The sequence below is a fragment of the Lolium perenne genome, chromosome 6 (genome assembly GCF_019359855.2).
Source record: "Lolium perenne isolate Kyuss_39 chromosome 6, Kyuss_2.0, whole genome shotgun sequence".
Lineage (NCBI taxonomy): Eukaryota > Viridiplantae > Streptophyta > Magnoliopsida > Poales > Poaceae > Lolium > Lolium perenne.
Window position 1 is genome coordinate 29393195 of NC_067249.2, and position 24127 is coordinate 29417321.

Here is a 24127-nt window from a genome sequence, read left to right on the forward strand (position 1 = left end):
CGCTGACGTGGACAACACATGGACGTGGGTCCTGCTCACATGAGAGCATCCGTCCTGAAAATTTGCATGTAACCCCTCCTACATCTAGAACTTACATTAGCGCTCCTAAAAGTTCGCAGGTCACCCCCTCTACATCTAGCCAATTAATCAGCCTCCCAAGTTGTTTCAGTTCTAGGGAGTTTTGTTCTGTTCGAGGGAGGAAAAAATAAGGCGACGGACAGGGAGGCACAGGAAGGCGGCGGTGACAACGATCACTCAACCGAGACAACGTCGAGGCGACACCAGCGGCCGCGTTGATTGTGGCTGTCATGGCTCCCATCTGCCACCACGAAGGGGATCCGCCGCCTTGTTTTGGTAAGTTAATCCTCACCTCGAATCATCTGCCGGCGTTTTTTTGCAAAAAAATTGACTAGGATTTATGTCTATGAAGGACATGTGGAGGTCTGTCTCTAGTGGATCTCTTAGAATTTGTTCATTGTTAGTTCTGATCCACCCTTCTCATTATTAGCGATGGTTGCCGATCTCATGTTCTGGTTTTTTGAGATCTTAGCACGATGACTTCCTATTTATCTACTCCAACAGATTTTATTACGACAAATTTTACCCAGCCTCGATGAGGGAGGGGCAAGGACGGTGGCAGGCCTTCAGTTCAATCGTGATCTCGTAGATATCGTTAGGTGGTCCAGAGACTCATTCATAGCTTCTATTACTTTTAGGATTCCTTGTAATGTTATTGAGGACCTTTCGGAAAAAAATAGGTGTGTCAATGAACGCCCAGATAATATGTGTGTGAATGAATGCCCAGCTAACACGTGTGTCTTTTTCTTCAAAATATCTATAATATAATAGGTGAGAGAGAAGTGAAAATACATGTAGATCTGGAACACTTGCCCCAAGAATACATACAAGTATCTAACAATCCTGACAACTAAAGTAGAACTAGTCCTCAGTGTGAGTTTTCTCTCTGGAACGATGCTTTGTCTTGCACGTGTATAGAGCCAAAGGCAACAGTTATATATCTGTTCTATTAAGGTGAAACCCGTAAGTGCCTGATAGTGTCACACATGTAACTAATACACACAATGCCACCGAAAAAATTAATTAACCCGAGCATGCCATTTTCCTTTGCACCCCATGTACAATCTCCTTTAGATTCTCAATTACATGGTCACAACTTTTCTTTGTTTTCTCAACGTACGAGACCCAACTTTCGAATTTTTGGCAAAAGAGACCACGTCTCCCCAATTTGTTGACAAAAAGGACCACCTCTGAATCAAATTGGCAAAAAAGACCACCTCTGCGAGGCGGCAGGGCCCCCAACCGACATGTGGCATCATGCCGCCGTTGGAGCTGGCGGCAGCGCATGCTGCCGGGTGCGTTGGCGGCACGTTAGGTCGCAGACCTCGCCGTCCGTCGCCGTTTGCCGATGCGGGCCATGCCGCTGGGAGCCTGGGGCGGTAGGCTGACGTGGAGCAGGCCTCCGCAGCTGGTGGCGATAGGGTTGCATGCCTGTTCGCCCGGCGAATCTACCCCAGCAGGCCGGCAGTGTGACGGGCACTGATTTTAATGATGCAATGCCATGCGGACTGAGTAATTTGTCTGATATTCTCGCTCGATTTGTACATAAAATTAACCACCGAAAATAGCCTATTTGCGTAAGAGTCCCGTGCTGATACATCAAATAGAGCACCGACAACCTATGCTAATTATTGTGCACTAAGGTACTGTTCATACTAATTGAAGGCTATATAAGTCATACTTACCCACATACAAAGCATACAAATCAAAACAACAGGATCAAGTTTGTCTTCTCCGCGTCTCTATTTCGTTCGCAAAATATTTAAGTGAGTATGAGTATGCCTTGCTCGGACCAGGATTTTAGGTCAATGAAGAGGAATAATGCAAGCTTGCCACCGAGAGTGAGAGCGAAGAGGTGTTGGTGCGGCCGGCTTGCGAAGGTGAAGGAGGTGGTAGATTTTTCTGTTAAGTTCAGCATTAAATATTTCTTATGCGCGAACTACGATGATGATCCACCCACGCAAACAAGTTCATCGTCCTCGAGGCCTAAGGTATGTTCGAACAACACGATTAAAAATCATATTTGTATGTCATTAATTTTTGTTTATTAACCGTCTTATTTGTGTTGCAATCTTTCCCGCCCCTTTGCAAGTGGTTTCGCTGAATGACAAGGAGCAGCCGGATTGGGCACGCCACGAGGTGGAGGAAAAACATCGGCCACTACAACAGGATCCCGCCTACGTACAGCTGTATCTAAATGCTAATATAGGCGTTGCTAGCGCATCTACCAACAGATAATCATGTGTTGTGTTTTTGTGTGTTGCAAAGATACAATGCAACGCATATAGGTCCGTTGGTAACAACTGAAATAGAGCGTTGCAAAGTGGAAACGGAAGTCAAGCAACTGTAGTATCCGTTGGTACATAATTTATGCGGATTGAATAATGTATTTTGATTTTCTTTGGATTGGGTGCCTTTGTAGTTTCAAATATTGCAGAGTTTGTTTTCCTCATCAATGGAATATATACTCAATACATTCATACAACAATGAAGAAGTTGCAGAATATGAACGCATTGCATAAAGAAACATTTATATATTTAAAATTATAATCACCATCCATACATGAAAATTATCGTAAGAGCACATATCTTACAAGCTTGCGTCATAATATGATATTCTAACTAATCCTATATTCCTACATGTGCTCTACCTTCTAATGTAGCATTTGAATATGACGGTCCTTGCTGATATTTTGGGCCTACGAAAAGAAAGTACACACTTTAGAACGGACTAGGAGGCATCGTGACGAAACATCTAAGTGATGGGTCTGAACTGAAGACATTGCAGAAGGGCTTGTTGCTGCTGGAGCGGTAGATAGCTTCGTGCTATTGTGGAACATTGGATTACATCTTATGTTATTACACACAGATGGGTCACACCTACTCCGTCATACCACAATGCATCAAAAGCACATATTGTCTAGAGTAGTCGGTAGCTACATAATATTACACATAGCAGATCAGTAGTAGTCTATGAAATCTGCCCTTAACCAATCTTTCTATTCTCTGTCTGTATTGACCTTTTGTTGGAACTGAGGATATGTGTGGGTGCGAAAGCGAAGAGAAAGGTAAAGTTGAGTATTTTCTTACAACTGCATTGCTTCTGGATAACCGCTGTTTTGAGGTTTATTCTTACTGGCAAGTGACATCGTCTTTATTGGCGTGGGAAGAACGGCTTGCTGACCTGTTTCTTAGCCAATGCAGAATCTGAGGCAGTGGCCTTCCTCTTCTTCCTTTCAGACACAGAGCTGATATCCTTCGGTAGGAAAAAAATGTTGTTATTCGATCTACATTGTGGCATATATTTGTCCCTTTTAAGCTTATGCAGCTGGGAACTGAGAGAATGGATAAATCCAGTTTGTACTTACATCTATGATGTCTTTGCTTGGTGTGGCGCCTATCTGCTGTTGTATTTGGTGATTCGCCAGATGGAGAAGCCATGGAAGATTTTTCTGTAGACAACGCAGTTTTTGTGTTTCTTGCTGATGGCAACGTTGGCCTCTTTATTTTTCTTGTTTATATGAGCAGGGACGGTTTCATCAGTGTAAAAAACCTAGTTGCTTACCCATGCGTCTCTTCTTTGCAGAAGCAGTTGTAGGTGCATCTGTAAGCATTTCCATTAGGGATATTTTTCCAGCATACCTTGCAGGTCGTGAACAGCAGCCATCAGAATTCTCGTCCTCTGTGACAATAAATGTCATCTTATAGTACTTTCCCTGCATATTATCAATGCAACCGATATGTTTATGGATAAGCAGGCCACAACGCATCTTTGCTATTTCCATGTTTTATTTTATCAATAATTTTAAAAGGTTACCATAGTGAAATCTCTTTCTTCTTTGCACAAAGCATGCAATGTTATCTCAACAGGGTCAGCCCTTGCAGTTGATCCGTGCCATTCTACTTCATATGGCTGTTCCCATATCTATACCTAATAATAAAGGAGCTAACATTTCCTTGGTTTGGTCCGTCACTTTACGCTTTGGTCCATCATACTTTACGCCTTCCTCCGTCGCACCAAAAATATGGCAGCGTTGTCCCGTCGAATCGATATGGCAACTGTGTCCCGATCTAATCCAACTCTACTCCCACGATGTAGTCCATCCAACTTACGGCACCGGCCACCACTCTGGCGAAAACTGCGGTCGCATTTGGTTTCGTAGATCGCATCGCTGATTTCCTTTGGCACGAGTTGCAAAGCTTGGTGTTTTCCTTCCACACGAGTCAATCCTCAGCCTAGACGTATGTTGGACGAGGTGCGACCAGATCCAGCCAGAGGCACAACAGAACAGTTCGTCGAGGACACGAAAGAAGTGGATATCTTTAGGGACTCAGATCAATACGAGTGCCTACATATGAAGCAGCCTCGTCTTGCTATTCATGCCACTACGGTCACGAGGACGAGGTCGCCCAGAAGGAGCACTCTGTGAAAGTGCGAAGGACTGTGGACGGAGACGTTATCACCGACAATCGCCGAGGACGACGCTGGTGGCGTGGTACAGGAGGATGCCTTGCCGAGGGTGGCGGCCGGATGGATGTTCATGACGAAGACCTCGACAATCCTTTGGACTGGAGCGCGAGCGCGGCGGCGCAACGGTTCTACACCGAGAGGACGTGCGCACAGTGTGCCTGGTCGGCACGAAGCCCGCGCCCGCAGATGAAGCTGGCGGCCTGGAGAGCCTGATGCGGGTAGATCCGGCGGCATGCTGACGTGCTGTTGGGAAAACAAATTCGACAGGATTCAGTCGACTCGGCGAGATCAGGAGAGGGGATGGCAGGAGGAAACAGAAGGCGGAGGCGGTGTAAGGTGCTCGAACCGTAACCAGGGTGGCAACCTTGCGGACCAGATAACTGATGCAGACGCGGCAGTCTGAGCCTCAGACTCTGAGGTGCTGGCTCGTGAGCCAAATCGAATCCAATGACAATACCTATGCATCTATGCATATAATGTGATCGAGTCCAGATCCTTGTGGAGGTATGCAAATCCTACTTGGTATGTTTTATTCGGCGCCGTTGTTACCGACGCTCTTGCCGTAGCTGCTGATCAGGGCGTAGCTGCTGATCACGGCCGGGTGGCCCAACATGGTCCCATGACGATATGCAAACACGGTTTTGTCTATCAACATGGCGTGCGCCGCCAGCGCGAGGCAGAGTAGTAGCAGGGAGGATATCATGCCCGACTCTTGGACATTGATGTCGATCGATTATGCTAGCACTACGGTTAGGGTGTCAGTGTTATCGTATATGAATTTCAAGGACTAATGCTAATGAGGCGCGGCAGGCGTCATGCAGATTTAGCTGCAATGGCCATCATCTGTTTAATACAAGATCTCAGTGGCTTCTTGATCTAATACAGTATCAGGCTCATCTATCCTTTTGTAATTCAATAAAAGCACAATTGAGATAAATGCAAGATGGTGGGGTTGCACTAGCAGTTAGAACAGTAAAGTGGTACAGAACAATCACAATCAGAAGTGTCCTCCAATTCATATTGCAAACAACATCTTGTAGCTGAGAAGATAAATGTGGAGGAGGGAAGTAACAATAATCTCCAGCATGTGCAGGTACGCTTCTAAATCACGAGTATTTCGGATCAGCAAATGCGAATATTCATATACTGCTACTCATAAAGGTAATAAAGGTCCAGGTTGATAGATCTTTCAAGCTCTATTTTTTGTCAAGAATATGAGGAATTTTACCTGAGAATTTCCACCGCAGGAATATGTTCACTATCCAATACCTATCTACTCCCTCTGTTCCATTCTATAGTACCTATAGTTTTTTAGCACGGAAATTAACGCAAGAGTATTTTTTACACAAGATCCCTAGCTAAACGATTTGAGATCAACGTAAAATTTGCGAAATTCATATCTTCCTAACTTACCATAATAAATTTGGGAGCTGAACGATTTGGGAGCTGAACGGGGAGGGGGTAATTAAAAAAAGCTGAGCTACAACCTTATATTCTGAAACAAATGCCAAAAATCTATAGGCACTATAGAAAGGAACGGAGGGAGTATCTATTTTTGCTCCCTAATAGTGATTTGAATATATACAGGACTTGCTTTGATGATGCAAATAATTTTCTGTTGTGGTAGATTTAGTTGTTGCCAGAAGATGATATCGCATCTCTAAATATCTTGGTTTAGATGTATGCATCTCTGAATATCTTGGTTTAGACTTTATTTTGGAATCGTTGGAGTCAGTTCATGTATCTCTACCATGTACTATTTGTTGCTACGAATATATGTGGTATTGATTGTAAAAAAAACTTTGTTTTTTGGTGGAACAAAGTCTTCCCAAGATCGCGCCTGCGCCGCCGCCAAGAGAAAAAAAAGAGCCGCCTCCACCTCCTACTTCACCATAGATCGGTTCCTCCTCCCCCGGCCGGCCTCGCCAGGAGGGGTGGGGAACCCGATCTATGAGTACTGCTTTTCTAAAGATTAGGTTAAAGTTTTAGGTGGTCCTATTTTTTGGTTCTCAAATCATTGAAGATGTCATCGTCTATAATAATTCATCTTCTGCCCACTCTTCGACGATGAGATCTTCCTCCCGGCGTTAATGGTGGTGTTGGAAGATCAGCAACACTAAGCATGACTTTAAATTTCAGCTTTTTTGCTTTCATTCTGATTTATTTTGATAGCACACAACTCATTTCAATCATAGGATAGTTTGTTTAAGTAGCTCTTTCCTAAGCATGAAAAATATCTATGATGGTGGTCTCATTTATTTGCATGCAAAACTAGACATAACACTAAACAAAGACGCTCCAAGTTTCTACGATCATTCTATATTGCTCAAAACAAAGTTTAGAGGTTTGCAATCTGAGAGTTTAATAGGTCCAGTGAGGTGTCTTGTGCATCCCCAAGCTCATAGTCTTCACCATACATTCTTGGATGCCTCTTGGTGTGGTGTTCCTCCATTATTCACTGTCAAAAAACTTTAACACAAAACTTTCTTCTATTTTCTTTTCTATGGGGTGACATTAGTGGCAAAGGATATGATAGTAGCTTCCGTATATATCAAAGAAAAAATCCTAAGTAGTCCAGCAAGCATATAGTGTCCTAAACATTCCTAGCATATCAAACACTACGGGAGAACTCTTCGTTGCCGTGCGACAGATCGCACGGCAAAGAGCCTATTTTGGCCGGCAAAGGCTTTGCCGTGCGTCGACGCACGGCAACGTCTGCACGGCATAACATCCGACGGCAACGAAGACATTGCCGTGCGGATGACCAAAATGCACGGCAAAGGCCTTTGCCGTGCGAGCTCTACGTTGCCGTGCGGCAGACGCTTTGCCGTGCGTGGAATCTTTGCCGTGCGTCCGACTCGTTGCCGTGCGGCATGTCTTTGCCATGCGTGCACCTCGTTGCCGTGCGGCGGGACGTTGCCGTGCGCCTGACTATGCCGTGCGTGCTCCCTTTGCCGTGCGGCAACAGCCCAGCCCGCACGGCAAAGCCTCCTCCAGGCACTCCCAGCCGCGTGCCAGGAGCACAGGTGAGCGCCGCGTGGCGCCTTTGCCGTGCGTGTGCACACGGCAAAGAGACCAAAAGTCCTTTGCCGTGTGCACACACACGGCAAAGGCCCCTGGTTTTTTCATTTTTTTTTCTGTTTTTCATTAATCCCTGCATTTCAAAATTGCATTTCACATATATATATAACATATACAACATATATATTCACCATAGCATCACCAAACACATCAACAACACCACAAATACATCGAGCACACATAGTTCATGCATAACAAGTGCAATGTCCATTATTACAATCCATAACAAGTGCGAACAATCCATAACAAGTGCGAACAATGCATTACAACGACGACGAGTGCACGAAGACCATGCCATCAACCTTGTCCTCCTTCGCTTCCGCCGGCCTCATCGTCATTGCCTTGTGACATATAATCTATAAGCATGTTGATGGAATGAACATTTGCATTTGCATATTGAACACTTGAACAAGTAGCGGGTTGGGCACAAGAGGACTCACCGCGGTTCATGCTCCGGATGATGTTCATGTTGTTGACGGTGATAGGTGTCCCCGGGGTCTGAGTGGGCGGTGGCGGCATCCACGGCATGGAGTAAGGTGGAGGAGCAGGAAGACTCCCCGGTGGAGAAGTCAGAACCGTCTGGCTCATCAGCCAGCTCATCTGTGCCTGCTGCTGCTGCATCATCTGCTGCTGCTGTTGCATCTGCTGCATCATCGTGTCTCTGCCGTGGTACTCCAGAATCTGCTGCTCCATCTGCGCCCTTTGCTCCTGGGCCGCCTGCTCCTTCGCTGCCATCTCCTCCTACGTTGTGTTGCCGCGATGTCATTAACATTTCAATGGAAAGCATGTAAAGGAAATGTAGAGGCCCGAGGAAGAACATACCCGTAACCGCTCGACAGCTAGATCCGTAGCCCGTGGCCAGGGCTCTACCTCAGGCTGGCCGCTCTTACGACCACGACGGATCTGGCGGAGAGAGGGAACCTTCGCTGGGTCGACGCACCCGTCACCAAACCATAGGCGGCCATGCTTCAAGCCTTCTCCCGCAAGCACCGCGACCTCAGGGTCAAAGTCCTCGGCCTCTGGGTTGGCGTCCTCGCCGTACTTCTGCTTGAACTTGGAGACATACGACGTGCACTGGGTCTCGGATTGCGGGTTAACCCACACGGACCCCGTCTCAGGATCAGGCGTCTTCCTTTGCTTCATCTTCTTTAGCACGGCAAAGACGTTAGGCTTCGCTCTGTCGACTTCTGCAAAAGAGAACATGTAATTGAGTGAAGTGGCACACCCTTGCGGAGTTAACAAATATATAACATGAATTCAAAGAATGAAGGAACCATTAATTTGCTCACCTCCTTCTGCAGGTGAAGAGAGATGGGGATGCTGCCTTGGATATGCGATCCACCTCGCATCTCTGCCCGCTTCTTCTTGCCCTCCTCATGCTTCTTGAGGTACTGGGGGCATGTCCACCACATGATCATCGCAAGAAAGCACCTCTCGTCGTTGCCGACGTACTGAGGAGGGTTCTACATGCACAAGATAAACCCATTATGGTAAAATAAACTACATGGCGATAAAGAAATCAATAACACATAAATGCAAATACCTGCAAGTACTGCCACGGCTGCATGAGCGTGTCACGAGCGTCCTCCTTAGTCATGTGGACGAAGCGGTCGGCGTGCCAGTCGCGGACGCATTGAACACGTGCCTCGTAGTGCATGCCAGTCACCCTCTTCCTTGCAAGCTGGTGTAGGACATCATCGCACGCATTCTCCTTGCCCTCGGCCCTCTTGAAGTATTTCTGCAACCATGCACATAGGTAAAACAAAGGGCATTAGTGCAATTATTGTGAACCAAGGAGAGTGTATGAATGGTAAGAAGTCAAAAGTCACGTACCCAGAATTTGGCAACAACCAAATCCGCCGCGGTGCCGCGGCCAAGAGGATCTTCCGCGAGGCTGTAGTGCGCCCACCTCCAAGCTACGTCACAGCCACCAGTAGGGAGATTGACTATCCTAGGAAAATACCATCTAAGTAGGCCCCCCAAGGATGTTCGAGTACCCACGTGGCGGTCTCTGCGACGGGTCTTCATACTGGAACGAGCTGCACCATGAAACGACAACATCAATATGTACGTGATAATAATTTTGATAATGACAAAATTGCGATAACGAAATGCCAAAAATTAACATGTACCTCCTTCCATAGGGCTGTAGAACAACGTGCCTGTAGCGCCAGTCCTTCAGCGCGGGGATCTGTGTTATCCCACGCCGATATGGCTTCCTATCACGTGGTCTCAGCCTCTCCACAGCTGGAACGTACTGGTAATCCTCCGGCGCTTGCCAATGTAGGCTTTGATCAGGATCGAACACTAAGTTCCCCAACCCCTCATCCTCCGAGAGGTCCTCCTCGTCCCCCTCCTCCTCCTGGTCCTCCCCACCCCCCTCCTCCTCCTGGTCCTCCCCACCCCCTTTCGGTTAGCGCACTTACTACAAGGGCACCAAACACTTATAGGTCTGCTAGGGATGGCAAACGCCCTATCCACAAACTGCTCGGTCTTTTCTCCCCATTCATCAGTATAGTTCCACTGACTGATTCTGCCATCGTACATCCAGCCACGATTATTCATCCTCTAATCAGCAACAAAACAGACGAACATAGCATTTATATATGTTATCACCAGAATTTGACCGAGTCAGAGGTGGGCCGCGATCAAGATGGGCTTGAAGAATATACATGGAAGAATATACGTGAATCGGCCTTATATGCAAAGTTTGGGCTAGTTTGCCCGTGTATCTGTAATATAGTAGATTACGTGTCGGTTAGTTAGAGTTTGGCTCGTGCACGGTTGGGATTATTCCCACGTTAGAAAGTCTACGAACTATAAATATGTATCTAGGGTTTATGAAATAAACAACAATCACGTTCACCACAAACCAATCTAGGCGCATCGCCAACTCCCTTGTCTCGAGGGTTTCCTCCGGGTAAGCATCATGCTGCCTAGATCGCATCTTGCGATCTAGGTAGTACAAAGTTTATTCGTCGTTCATGTGTTGCTCGTACTGAAGCCTTTTTGATGGCGAGCAACGTAGTTATCTTAGATGTGTTAGGGTTAGCATTGTTCTTCGTGTCATATGCTATCGTCGTGCAACCCTTAGACATCTAGCCGCCCTTACGCCCATCTTAGGCGTAGGGGCGGCACCCCGCTTGATCATTATTTAGTAGATCTGATCCGTTATGGTTGCTCCTTGTTCTTCAAGGATTAGTTTAATATCTGCATAGTTAGGCCTTACAAAGGGTTGAAGGATCCAGCGGCGCGCAGGGTGTAGTTTGCTAGCCCTAGACAGGATGTTCCGGGGATCAACTTCGTGTTGGTTTTTAGGCCTTGTCTAGGATCGGCTTACGATCACCGTGCGCGGCCGCGAGGCTCAATCACGAGTAGGACGTTCCGATTATGCGGTGAAAACCCTAAATCGTCGTAGATCGTTTTAGCTTTATCTTGATCAAGCAGGACCACCATATATTCGTACACCTCGTGCGAATCATGGGTGGATCGGCTCTTTGAGCCGATTCACAGGCAACCTGAGAGCCGATCGAGGCTCGTATTTAATGTTTACGTGTATGCCATGCAGGAAACTAAGCGAGGCATCTCCATCACCTTCCTGACCTGGTATAGGTCAGGTGGCACGCCCTTGCACCAGCATCGGACGTGCGTGCCGGAGTCTTTGCAGGCCGTCGCTCGGAGGGACCAGGGCCAGCCGCAGCCCTAAGTTGCTCCCGGCTCTCCTGTGTTGCCCGTCGCTGCTCGCTGGTGGGTTTCTGACCGCAACACATTCTGGCACGCCCGGTGGGACAATCTTCGACATCAACCGCATCGCCATCTACATCTGAGATGGCGGACGGCACCCCAGTTACGTACGAGGATCTGACTGAGGAGCTCAAGAGGAAGTATGATGAGGTCAAGGCGATCCTCGAAGCCGACCTCATCGGCTCTTTTCACAGAACCCGCCCACACGGTATCTACTAAACGGCTTGGGTCTCTCCCATCTAAGAACAAGCAAACTGACTCCTCTCAGGAAGAAGACCTTGATGGGTCAAAAAGTGACTGTGAAGGAGAAAAGGACAGATACCACCGGCCAAGGTGGTGCCCTGATGGACTCAGCCACGCGCTAAGGAAGGTGCGGCCTAATCTAGCCGCGAAAGTTCAACGAACCCTGGACGAAGAGGGTCGACCACAAGGGAGAGTATGGCGCCCCAAACGAAGGAAAGCTGGTGATGAGACATCGGCTGGCACAAACGAGATGTAAGCCTCTTTTGAACAATACAATCAAGATAGGGGCCAATTCCAGCAATCACCCCGTATTATCCTGGCCATATGCTTCGCCTGTGTTCAGCGTCGATCTAACAGGTGACGGAAAGCTAGGGTATGGGCTTACATCGGCTTGCGAGCTCGAGGAAATCGGCATTGGTCATGACTGCAGAGCCAATGTTCAGGTGTAGTCCTATCGATAACTGCAAAGCCGATATCTGCAGTAACCTGACAGATTCGGCTCGGGGGGGCACATAATCAGATAGACAGACGCTATGAACATGTGCGATACATGGGCAATAACATATTAGGGACCGATGGAAAATCGGCCAGTAAAAAAAAAACAATCAGTACAGCCGAAGCGGAGTCATCAAAAGGCCAAGTTCAGTAAAACATGTCGAAGCGGAGTCATCAAAAGGCCAAGTTCAGTAAAACATCGGTCTCTAAGGGCTCTACTGAAGAAACACGCTGAGGGCGTGAAGGGTGTCAGCACGGATGCGATCCACCTCGGCAATCTCAGCCTCGTCGTCCTCATCTTTGCCCGTCACCAGCTGATCGCTCGAGTGCAATTTCAGCCAGATCGGTCTTCAGATCGGCTGTGAGGCCCTGTGCTTCCTCTTGAGAGCGGGCAATAAGGGCTTCCTTGTCTTGGATAAGCTGCTTGGTCACCCTGACCCTCTCTTCAAGGTTCTCCAGTTCCTTGCGTAGGGTTCCGAGTTCGGCACTGTGAGCAGAAGTGTCAGTTTTGGCGTCTAAAGCAGCCTTCTTCTCGTTGAGCCGTTGACACTTGTCTGCAATATCGGCTCTCAATGGAAGCTGGGTGTGGCGAAGAGCAATCCTTTGGCGAGCCGATTGCACCCTTGACTTGAAGACCGACAGAGTAACAGCTGGCCAAAGCTTCACTTGCAGTGTCATAGGGAGATGGGGCATGATGTCTTCGAGGATGCCTTTGACTTCCTCGGAATTTTCAAGCAGGGTCTCAATTGAGGAAGAGAGCAGATCCTTGAGACGTTGGAGTGGACCATGGACCGTGCTAGGACTGGGCTCTCCACTTGCCTTGGAAGTAGTTGGTTCGATGGATTCTGGATCGAACGTCAGCAAGCTCGAGAGATCACAACCCTGACAAGGCAAACAAAGTGGGTTTAGCATACAACGAAGAAAGTGATAGAGCCAAGGAAAGGGGGTGTACCTCTCCCAAGGTAGGAGGAGCAGCCGAGGTGGTGATAATCGGCTTTTCCGTGGACTTGGCTAGGTCAGCCACTTGGTCAGCCACGATCGTCGAGGTGGCTAGGTCTAGCGTGGCGGACGGCATCAGTACCTCCTCGACGTCTCCGCTAGAGGTTTCTTTGGTCTGCAAAAGGAAGTGGTTAGCCAATCCAAATGGCAATGGGTTAGCATGAAGTGTAAACCAGGGAGATAATTACATTTGAGACCTCCTGGCTTGATGGAGAAGCTCGTGGGTTTTTACGAGCCCTTTTGACGCATCGACGCTTCACGCGTGACCCCGATTTGGTCGGGGCTTGGGGAGCAGGAGGTTCGGGAATCGACCTTTTCTTAGAAGCCGGCGCTGGCGAAGCCGTCTGGCTCTGGGTGGTGGACCTCTCGGAATTGCCCGAGCTCGAATCCCTCTGGCTGGATTCTGCGGCCCCGCTGGAGGTTTCTTCGGTGGAAGTCTATAGAAAAGAATACGAGCGTGTTGCAAAAGACTGGGAAAGCGGGTAAATGTGGGCAGGGCACAAATCAACTTACGTGCAAGCTTTCTTGGGCAGGAGCTTTGCGCTTCAGGGTTTTCCTGGCAGCCACCTTCCTCACTGCCGTCCTCGCCTGAGTCGAGGCTCGGGGGGCAACTGGCCCCGAAGATACTTTACTCTTGGGAGCCGATTTCGGTGAAATCGGCTGACTCTGCATTATGACTTTCTTCAGGGGTGGCGAGCTCTGGCAGAAGAGAACCACTGGGGCCGGAGGAAGGAATGCGAAGGGGGAGCCATCGGCTTGCGTGGGAGCTGGGCCATCTTGTTGCTGCCAGGAGATGGAGTCAGGTTACAGACAATCACCATAAGCCATTGCAAGAAATGTTTAAGTAATGGTACCTGGTCTGCAGGAACGTCATACTCGGCATCAAGTTGTCTCAACAGCGGTCCTAGAGCCCTTCTGAAGACATGGGTCTTCCACATGGACCACCAAGTCTCGAAACCATCGGTAGTGAAGGAGAAACGGAGGTTGTGGGGAATTGGGATGGCCAAAGCATCAAAGAAGGTATAGCACCTTTGGCCAGTAAGGATGTCAGGCAGTTCAGCTCTGCTTGCTGTCAGGTGGTGTAGGAAGAAGTGTGGAGGCACCTGCCCGAGGCCAAGCTGTCGGGCTACCGCTACCGGTTGGTAAGACTCATAACCAGGCTTGATGATCCGGTTCGAGGTACTCATGCCAACGGGGAGGAAGCAAGGACGAATCATGATAGAATACAGATGCTGGGTGCTAGCGTCATCGGCAAAGTTATCCAATCAAAAGGAGACTGGGTTCTCAAAGTTCTCCGATTCAGTATAAGGAAAGAACAGGGGGTTGTCCAAACCTTGGAAGAAAATCTTGAACCACCCTGCTGCTTCCTTAGGGATCAGCTCTTTGCACAGGAGACCATACAAAGCTTGGCCATAGCTGGTGCATCGGATCTCCTTTTCATTAGCATCCGGAAAGGTGCAGGTGGCCAAAGGTGGGAAGTGCAGGATGCAGTTACGGAAGTATAGCTGAGCCCATAACTGAACAAACCACCAGGGGCCGCCAGTTTTAACTGTCTTTTGAGAGAACAGTTTGACAGACATCAGTTGAAGAGATCGATAGACCTCTCCAAGAAACAGTTTGCCTAGGCCAAGTTGGGTGCCTTTGGCAAGTTCATAGGCCAGGGAAAGGTAATTCTTGGTAGGGGCAAGTGACGGGCCACAGAATATGAAGTGCTCCAACCAGAAGTTCAGGAAGGCTGTGTGTTCTCTCTCTGTCACAGGGCCTTTGGTTTTCATATAACGATTGAGGTAGGCACCCCAGCTGGTACACTCTTTTTTATAGGAAAGGGTGAAAGGGACTTTCGGCAGTTTGAATGCAGAAGGGCTGGGGGATGCAATCTCTAGGCCTGTGATCATGGCCACATCCGGCGAGTTGGTGTCATAGGGCCATGGCCAAACATGAAGCGATTCGGTGCATCAGACCAGAAGTAGCCGATGGTTTTCAGAATATTTTCATTCTTCTCAAGGGGAGACAATGATAATGACAAGGCATCGGCTATCCCTATGGCTTCCCAGGTGGCATAATGGGTTTTGGATACTCTATTGTACCATGCCACCCAACCCTCAGGAGGATTAGGCCAGGCTCGCAGGCAGTCGGCCCAGGAAGACAGATCTAAGTTCTGATTCACGAAGGGGATTCTGTTAGCTTCGCATGAAATTAAGAGGGCGGGACTCTCGGAAGAACGAGGACCGAGGCACATAGAATTTGCGAGAGAAGGATGTGGCAGTAGGATGTCTGAAACCTAAATTAATAACGGAACAAAACATTAATTCAGGTGTTTGCTATTAATCCTAACGTCGATTCGAATGGCGAGAAGAGGTTAAGGATTACCTTCAGACCGGAGACCATGGTGTTGGTATTGGATGATTCCGCCATTGGATGCGCTGAAGAGTTGGGGGCGGCGCGGTCGAGATCTGGGATGCAGGTGGCCGTGAGTTAGAACTGCTCAGGCGGCGATTTGGGGATCTGAGGTTGCTTTCTCAGACGGAGGTCGCAGGTTACCGTTTGGAGGGGCGGCTAGGTCGACCTTACTTGTGTTTTTATGGTAGAGACCGATGCGATGCCATCCGCTCTTTTGGGAGATCGTTTGACTTTGACTATCGGCAAAAAGTTGACTGGAAATACTTCTTCATTAATAAAAGGAGGGTTTTTTACAATGAAGAGCCGGTTGCTCAAGAAAGGGAGAACAAAAGAAGAGCTGATTGCTCGCGTACTACTGATCCTACTTTACTAATCCTCGCTGCCCTCATCATCAGCATCGTAGCCGCCGCCGGCGTTGCTTCCGGAGAACTCCTCGTCACTGCTGCCCCAGCCTTCGGCCGGAGCTTCTTCCTCTTCGTCATCATCGTCATCTTCACTGTCCGCCCAAGCGCGGAAGCGCTTTGCCGGCGGGTACCCAGCGGAGGAGGAGGAGTCGTCTTCCTCCTGTTCCTCCTCTTCCTCCTCGTCTTCCTCTTCCTCCTCCTTATCGGAGGAAGTGGGGTTCCTCCAGGAGTGGAGGTCATCCTCGCTCTCGCTCTCCAGTTCCCCTTCAATGAGGAACTGGAGGTTGCCCTCCCCATCAGTCAGGGGCATGTCGCCATCTGATCCGACAAGGGCTTCTGGTGGGCCATCTGACATAAAGTCGAAGTCCCACTCTGGCTCTGACATCAGCTCACTCGAGGAAGAAGATTGGAAAGAGAGGCCGGAGGAGACGGAGGAAGAAGAAGACATTGCTACAGGGAAAGAGGGCTTTTCGGTGCCGATAGCTAGAACAGAGGAAGGGGATGAAAAGGCTAATCAATCGGCACAGTTAAATAAAGGGGAAACCTAGTGGAGAGTTAATGCCATTGCAGTTTCCGAGGAAGTGATGCTAAAGCTATCAAATTTTGCAGAGAAGTTGAGAAGGCAAGGCATCATGATGAAGAATACTGCGACGGTTCTGTTCTGCCACGACATGACCCGACGAAGAAAAAGCAGAGTGATTTTGGAATTATCAATTCCAAAACCAGGGGGGCAAGTGTTATCACCAGAATTTGACCGAGTCAGAGGTGGGCCGCGATCAAGATGGGCTTGAAGAATATACATGGAAGAATATACGTGAATCGGCCTTATATGCAAAGTTTGGGCTAGTTTGCCTGTGTATCTGTAATATAGTAGATTACGTGTCGGTTAGTTAGAGTTTGGCTCGTGCACGGTTGGGATTATTCCCACGTTAGAAAGTCTACGGACTATAAATATGTATCTAGGGTTTATGAAATAAACAACAATCACGTTCACCACAAACCAATCTAGGCGCATCGCCAACTCCCTTGTCTCGAGGGTTTCTTCCGGGTAAGCATCATGCTGCCTAGATCGCATCTTGCGATCTAGGCAGTACAAAGTTTATTCGTCGTTCATGTGTTGCTCGTACTGAAGCCTTTTTGATGGCGAGCAACGTAGTTATCTTAGATGTGTTAGGGTTAGCATTGTTCTTCGTGTCATATGCTATCGTCGTGCAACCCTTAGACATCTAGCCGCCCTTACGCCTATCTTAGGCGTAGGGGCGGCACCCCGCTTGATCATTATTTAGTAGATCCGATCCGTTATGGTTGCTCCTTGTTCTTCAAGGATTAGTTTAATATCTGCATAGTTAGGCCTTACAAAGGGTTGAAGGATCCAGCGGCGCGCAGGGTGTAGTTTGCTAGCCCTAGACAGGATGTTCCGGGGATCAACTTCGTGTTGGTTTTTAGGCCTTGTCTAGGATCGGCTTACGATCACCGTGCGCGGCCGCGAGCCTCAATCACGAGTAGGACGTTCCGATTATGCGGTGAAAACCCTAAATCATCGTAGATCGTTTTAGCTTTATCTTGATCAAGCAGGACCACCATATATTCGTACACCTCGTGCGAATCATGGGTGGATCGGCTCTTTGAGCCGATTCACAGGCAACCTGAGAGCCGATCGAGGCTCGTATTTAATGTTTACGTGTATGCCATGCAGGAAACTAAGCGAGGCATCTCCATCACCTTCCTGACCAGGTATAGGTCAGGTGGCACGCCCTTGCACCAGCATCGGACGTGCGTGCCGGAGTCTTTGCGGGCCGTCGCTCGGAGGGACCAGGGCCAGCCGCAGCCCTAAGTTGCTCCCGGCTCTCCTGTGTTGCCCGTCGCTGCTCGCCGGTGGGTTTCTGACCGCAACAATATATCAAATAGGAAATAAATGCATCATATATTTATTTTTTTTACGCGTGCATCAACCTGAAACTCTACTAGGTGGGCTCCTAGCAGCCGCCGGATCCGTAGATTGAGTACGTTCTCCCAGCTCTACCCCGATCCGAGACAGAATTTCGGCAGCACCTCCCCGCTGCTCTCCCGATACACGTCTCGGCAAAAAGCCGAGAGGGGTGTGCATCCGGAGAATAAGGGGGAGGCGCTACCGAAATCCTGTCTCGGATCGGGGTAGAGCACGGAGAACGTACCCAACTACGCATCCGCCGGCTGTCCCGATAAATGCCGTAAGAGTTACGGTTCATAATATGCGAGACCACTAATGCATATTTATCCGCGTAACCCTTACCGTCGGGAAGAGACGCCTAGGTATCGCGACAGACTTGGTGATCTAGACACACAAAAAACCTAGGTACAAGAGAGGCGAACGGATTCTCACCCTCGAAGCGTGATCGACTGCCAGTGAAGAAGACCAACGACCCTCCGGCAAAATCCCCTCCAGAAAAACGCTACTCAAGCACCCCGACAACGCCGTCCCCTTTGTCCACCTCAAAACATCGTCTGCATAGCGAGAAAAGTAATTAGCGATAAAGACCATTTGTTTGCTCTAAACCCCACTATTGTAAATACAATATTTCTAATAAATTGTACCCTCCAAGTTCTAAAATAATTTCTATACTAAACTACCCTATTTTCATGCATATTTATTGTAACTACTAATTAGCATGCATAATATTTTTTAACTACCCTAAATACAATAAATAATATGAAAATTTCAAAAAAAGAGGCACATACCTCACGCCCGACGCGCGCGGTAGGCTGCAGGGCAGCAGAGGCGGGCCAGGTGGTGGCGGCCGGAGCTCTTCACCACCGGCGAGGTGGTGGTGGCGGCCGGAGCTCTGCGGCTGGTGGCGGCTCGAGTGGTGGCGAGCAGCAGGCCGGGGAATGGCCGAGGCGGACGAGCAGCAGCCGGCGAGGGGGAGGGGCGCGGGCAGCAGCAGCCGCCGGTGGGGGAGAGGTGACGGCGTGGGGGTGTGGCTGGTGGCGGGGGAGAGGAGGCGGGAAAGAAGCAGCAGCAACGGCAGGCCGGGGAGAGGCGGCGGGGGAGAAGCAGCAGCAGCGGCGGGGGAGAAGCAGCAGCAGCGGCGGGGGAGAGGCGGCGGCGTGCGGGCGTGGCTGGTGGTGGTGGCGGCGTGGCTGGTGGCGGGGGAGAGGTGGCGGCGGCGTGCGAGCTAGCTCGATGCGAAGGGAAGACAAGATCTGGCCGGCCGGTCGGGACGCGATGCGAATTAAGATCTGGCCCTTTGCCGTGCACACACATATGCCGTGCGGCAAAGGTCCTTTGCCGTGCGGCCAGGACTTTGCCGTGCGCTTTGGTACCTTTGCCGTGCAGCAGAGTTCTCTGTCGTGCGTTTGTGCACGGCAAAGGTATTTAAAATTTTGTTTAACATTTTAATTGTAAAAAACATTTAGTTTTATTTAAAAAATATATTAATCCTTTTTTGTAAACATGTGTATTATTTAATAATGTACGTATCATGCTTTTCAAATTTCAAAAAAATTCACCATTGCACAAATAGCTCCCCGGTACCCTAATTAAACCCTAAACTGGGGAGGCGGGGGAGGAGGGTCGACACCGGAACTGTGGGGTATATGTGCCAAAGGGTCCCAATCTTGGTTCTCCATGTGTATATGTCCTAAACAAACCTAAAAGAATGAAAAGTTACATTGGTGCACCCTCGCGCGGAGAAATCTAGGGGGGTAGACCCGCCGGGGACACGTTCCGCTGTTTTGGGGGGAGGAGGGGGAGAACGACCGCCGGAGCACCGGAACCCCACCAAATCTTGCATGTGGACCTATGATATGTGTCAAAGTGTGGTCCAAGGTCTAATGGTGCAAAAGTAGCTCCCCTAAACCCTAAACCCTAAACTGGGGAGGCTTCGAACACTAAACCCCTCTAAAACCCTAAACCACGACACGGGAGCTGCAGAACCATGCATCATAAACCCTAACCCTAACCCTAAACCCTAAACCTATACCTAACCATAAATACTTACCTTTAACCTAAACCCTAGCCCTACCCCCTAGACCCTAGCCCTAACCCTACACCTAACCCTATATAACCAGTAGATCAGGCACACCCTCGATCGTGTCATAATGGCTCTAGCTGCGGGTATATGTGCCAAAGGGTCCCAATCTTAGTTCTCCATGTGTATATGTCCTAAACAAACCTAAAATAATGAAAAGTTACATTGGTGCACCCTCGCGCGGAGAAATCTAGGGTGGGTAGACCCGCCGGGGCACACGTTCCGCTGTTTTGGGGGAGGAGGGGGAGAACGACTGCCGGAGCACCGGAACCCCACCAAATCTTGCATGTGGACCTATGATATGTGTCAAAGTGTGGTGCAAGGTCTAATGGTGCAAAAGTAGCTCCCCTAAACCCTAAACCCTAAACTGGGGAGGCTTCATGCACTAAACCCCTCTAAAACCCTAAACCACGACACCGGAGCTGCAGAACCATGCATCATAAACCCTAACCCTAACCCTAAACCCTAACCTATACCTAACCATAAATACTTACCTTTAACCTAAACCCTAGCCCTACCCCCTAGACCCTAGCCCTAACCCTACACCTAACCCGATATAACCAGTAGATCAGGCACACCCTCGATCGTGTCATAATGGCTCTAGCTGCGGGTATATGTGCCAAAGGGTCCCAATCTTGGTTCTCCATGTGTATATGTCCTAAACAAACCTAAAATAATGAAAAGTTACATTGGTGCACCCTCGCGCGGAGAAATCTAGGGGGGTAGACCCGTCGGGCACACGTTCCATTGTTTGGGGGGAGGAGGGGGAGAACGACCGCCGGAGCACCGGAACCCCACCAAATCTTGCATGTGGACCTATGATATGTGTCAAAGTGTGGTGCAAGGTCTAATGGTGCAAAAGTAGCTCCCCTAAACCCTAAACCCTAAACTGGGGAGGCTTCGAGCACTAAACCCCTCTAAAACCCTAAACCACGACACCGGAGCTGCAGAACCATGCATCATAAACCCTAACCCTAACCCTAAACCCTAAACCTATACCTAACCATAAATACTTACCTTTAACCTAAACCCTAGCCCTACCCCCTAGACCCTAGCCCTAACCCTACACCTAACCCTATATAACCAGTAGTTCAGGCACACCCTCGATCGTGTCATAATGGCTCTAGCTGCGGGTATATGTGCCAAAGGGTCCCAATCTTGGTTCTCCATGTGTATATGTCCTAAAAAAACCTAAATGAATGAAAAGTAACATTGGTGCACCCTCGCGCGGAGAAATCTAGGGGGGTAGACCCGTCGGGGCACACGTTCCGCTGTTTTGGGGGGAGGAGGGGGAGAATGACCGCCGGAGCACCGGAACCCCACCAAATCTTGCATGTGGACCTATGATATGTGCCAAAGTGTGTTGCAAGGTCTAATGGTGCAAAAGTAGCTCCCCTAAACCCTAAACCCTAAACTGGGGAGGCTTCGAGCACTAAACCCCTCTAAAACCCTAAACCACGACATCGGAGCTGCAGAACCATGCATCATAAACCCTAACCCTAACCCTAAACCCTAAACCTATACCTAACCATAAATACTTACCTTTAACCTAAACCCTAGCCCTACCCCCTAGACCCTAGCCCTAACCCTACACCTAACCCTATATAACCAGTAGATCAGGCACACCCTCGATCGTGTCATAATGGCTCTAGCTGCGGGTATATGTGCTAAAGGGTCCCAATCTTGGTTCTCCATGTGTATATGTCCTAAAAAAACCTAAAAGAATGAAAAGTTACATTGGTGCACCCTCGCGCGGAGAAATCTAGGGGGGTAGACCCGCCGGGGCACACGTTCCGCTGTTTTGGGGGGAGGAGGGGGAGAACGACCGCCGGAGCACCGGAACCCCACCAAATCTTGCATGTGGACCTATGATATGTGTCAAAGTGTGGTGCAAGGTCTAATGGTGCAAAAGTAGCTCCCCTAAACCCTAAACCCTAAACTGGGGAGGCTTCGAGCACTAAACCCCTCTAAAACCCTAAACCACGACACCAGAGCTGCAGAACCATGCATCATAAACCCTAACCCTAACCCTAAACCCTAAACCTATACCTAACCATAAATACTTACCTTTAACCTAAACCCTAGCCCTACCTCCCAGACCCTAGCCCTAACCCTACACCTAACCCTATATAACCAGTAGATCAGGCACACCCTCGATCGTGTCATAATGGCTCTAGCTGCGGGTATATGTGCCAAAGGGTCCCAATCTTGGTTCTCCATGTGTATATGTCCTAAACAAACCTAAAAGAATGAAAAGTTACATTGGTGCACCCTCGCGCGGAGAAATCTAGGGGGGTAGACCCGCCGGGGCACACGTTTCGCTGTTTTGGGGGGAGGAGGGGGAGAACGACCGCCGGAGCACCGGAACCCCACCAAATCTTGCATGTGGACCTATGATATGTGTCAAAGTGTGGTGCAAGGTCTAATGGTGCAAAAGTAGCTCCCCTAAACCCTAAACCCTAAACTGGGGAGGCTTCGAGCACTAAACCCCTCTAAAACCCTAAACTACGACACGGGAGCTGCAGAACCATGCATCATAAACCCTAACCCTAACCCTAAACCCTAAACCTATACCTAACCATAAATACTTACCTTTAACCTAAACCCTAGCCCTACCCCCTAGACCCTAGCCCTAACCCTACACCTAATCCTATATAACCAGTAGATCAGACACACCCTCGATCGTGTCATAATGGCTCTAGCTGCGGGTATATGTGCCAAAGGGTCCCAATCTTGGTTCTCCATGTGTATATGTCCTAAACAAACCTAAAAGAATGAAAAGTTACATTGGTGCACCCTCGCGTGGAGAAATCTAGGGGGGTAGACCCGCCGGGGCACACGTTCCGCTGTTTTGGGGGGAGGAGGGGGAGAACGACCGCCGGAGCACCGGAACCCCACCAAATCTTGCATGTGGACCTATGATATGTGTCAAAGTGTGGTGCAAGGTCTAATGGTGCAAAAGTAGCTCCCCGGTGTGACCTTGCTCACATTTGGGCGATAACACTTAGCAGATTTTCCGAAGCGCGTATTAATTGCTCCGAAACCCTGATATATGTGGGGGATGAACATGGAGAGTAATTTTGTATTGCACATTGTCTTAAGTAACACTAATAAATATTCATCAAAAAGTAAAACTAATAAAAAAAATAAGTACTAGATGAAATAAAATAGAAAGAGAAAACAAATAAAATGAATGATGGCGCACGGCAAAGAAGGAATCACACGGCAAAGGCGGCTTTGCCGTGCACTTTGCCTGGCCTCACGGCAAAGGGTGCTGCACGGCACCGTCCCAGTCCCTTTGCCGAGCATGTTTTCTTTGCCGTGCGGCGTTTATGCTCTTTGCCGTGCTGGTTTCTTTGCCGTGCGCTTTAGAGGGACTTTGCCGTGCGGTGAGACTTTGCCGTGCGGCGCTGCTGGCTTTGCCGTGAAACGTTTCTTTGCCGTGCGCCACTCTAATAGTTTGCCGTGCTTTTTTTCTTTGCCGTGCGTTCATCCTGCGGCGCACGGCAAAGACTTCTTTGCCGTGCAGCGCCTCACGGCAATGATTTGCTGCACGGCAACGCCTGTTTTTCCCGTAGTGAAAAGACTCATGGAAAATCATTTTGAAACCCAAAGGAATGGTTCAAACACTAGTCTGTAATAAGTAGCCATTTGTGTGCTAAGCATTTATATAGTGAAGGTAGATATCAGTTTGATGAGTTGGTGTGTTATACCTGGCATGTATCAAATACCTCCGGAATGGGAATGTTTATGTACCAACTGGCTAGAGATGTGCTTTTGAAGCACAGTTTCCTGCACCGGAGCAAGCAGTTTGTCAGGGAATGGTAAATGGAGTTGCCTTATGAGCAGTGTGTTGTTGCATGTACAGAATAACAAACCTGAGTAGTAAGCAACAGCCATGCCTACAAATAATATGCCGACACTGCCAACTTGCACGGACAGAGTCCTCATCAAAGTTCTCTGCATGCTCGTCCAACAGAGTAATGATAAAGAGATTTCCACTTATAATGAAAACACGCCGTTAAAATATATGCGGTCTCAAAAGAATGGTAAGATCATTAAGAAAAGAAGCGCAAGTCTCCTGCCAGAAGCTTGTTATCTCATGCTCGTGTTTGTAAGACGCTCAAGGGCTGTGCACTATATGCCACCAGAGGAATGTCATAAGGCTCTGGTAGAGCCTCATGCACCTTCATGTCTTACCT

General features: G+C 48.8%; 1 long non-coding RNA gene across 1 annotated transcript; it reads right to left on the reverse strand.

Moving 5' to 3' along the window:
• Positions 1–2852: 2852 nt before the first annotated feature.
• Positions 2853–23852, reverse strand: LOC139831886 (uncharacterized). The gene is made up of 5 exons (XR_011746241.1): positions 23804–23852; positions 23639–23717; positions 3896–4003; positions 3447–3794; positions 2853–3334 (listed from the first exon to the last, which is right to left on the reverse strand). It is a non-coding gene; the product is annotated as an uncharacterized lncRNA (long non-coding RNA).
• Positions 23853–24127: the final 275 nt, after the last annotated feature.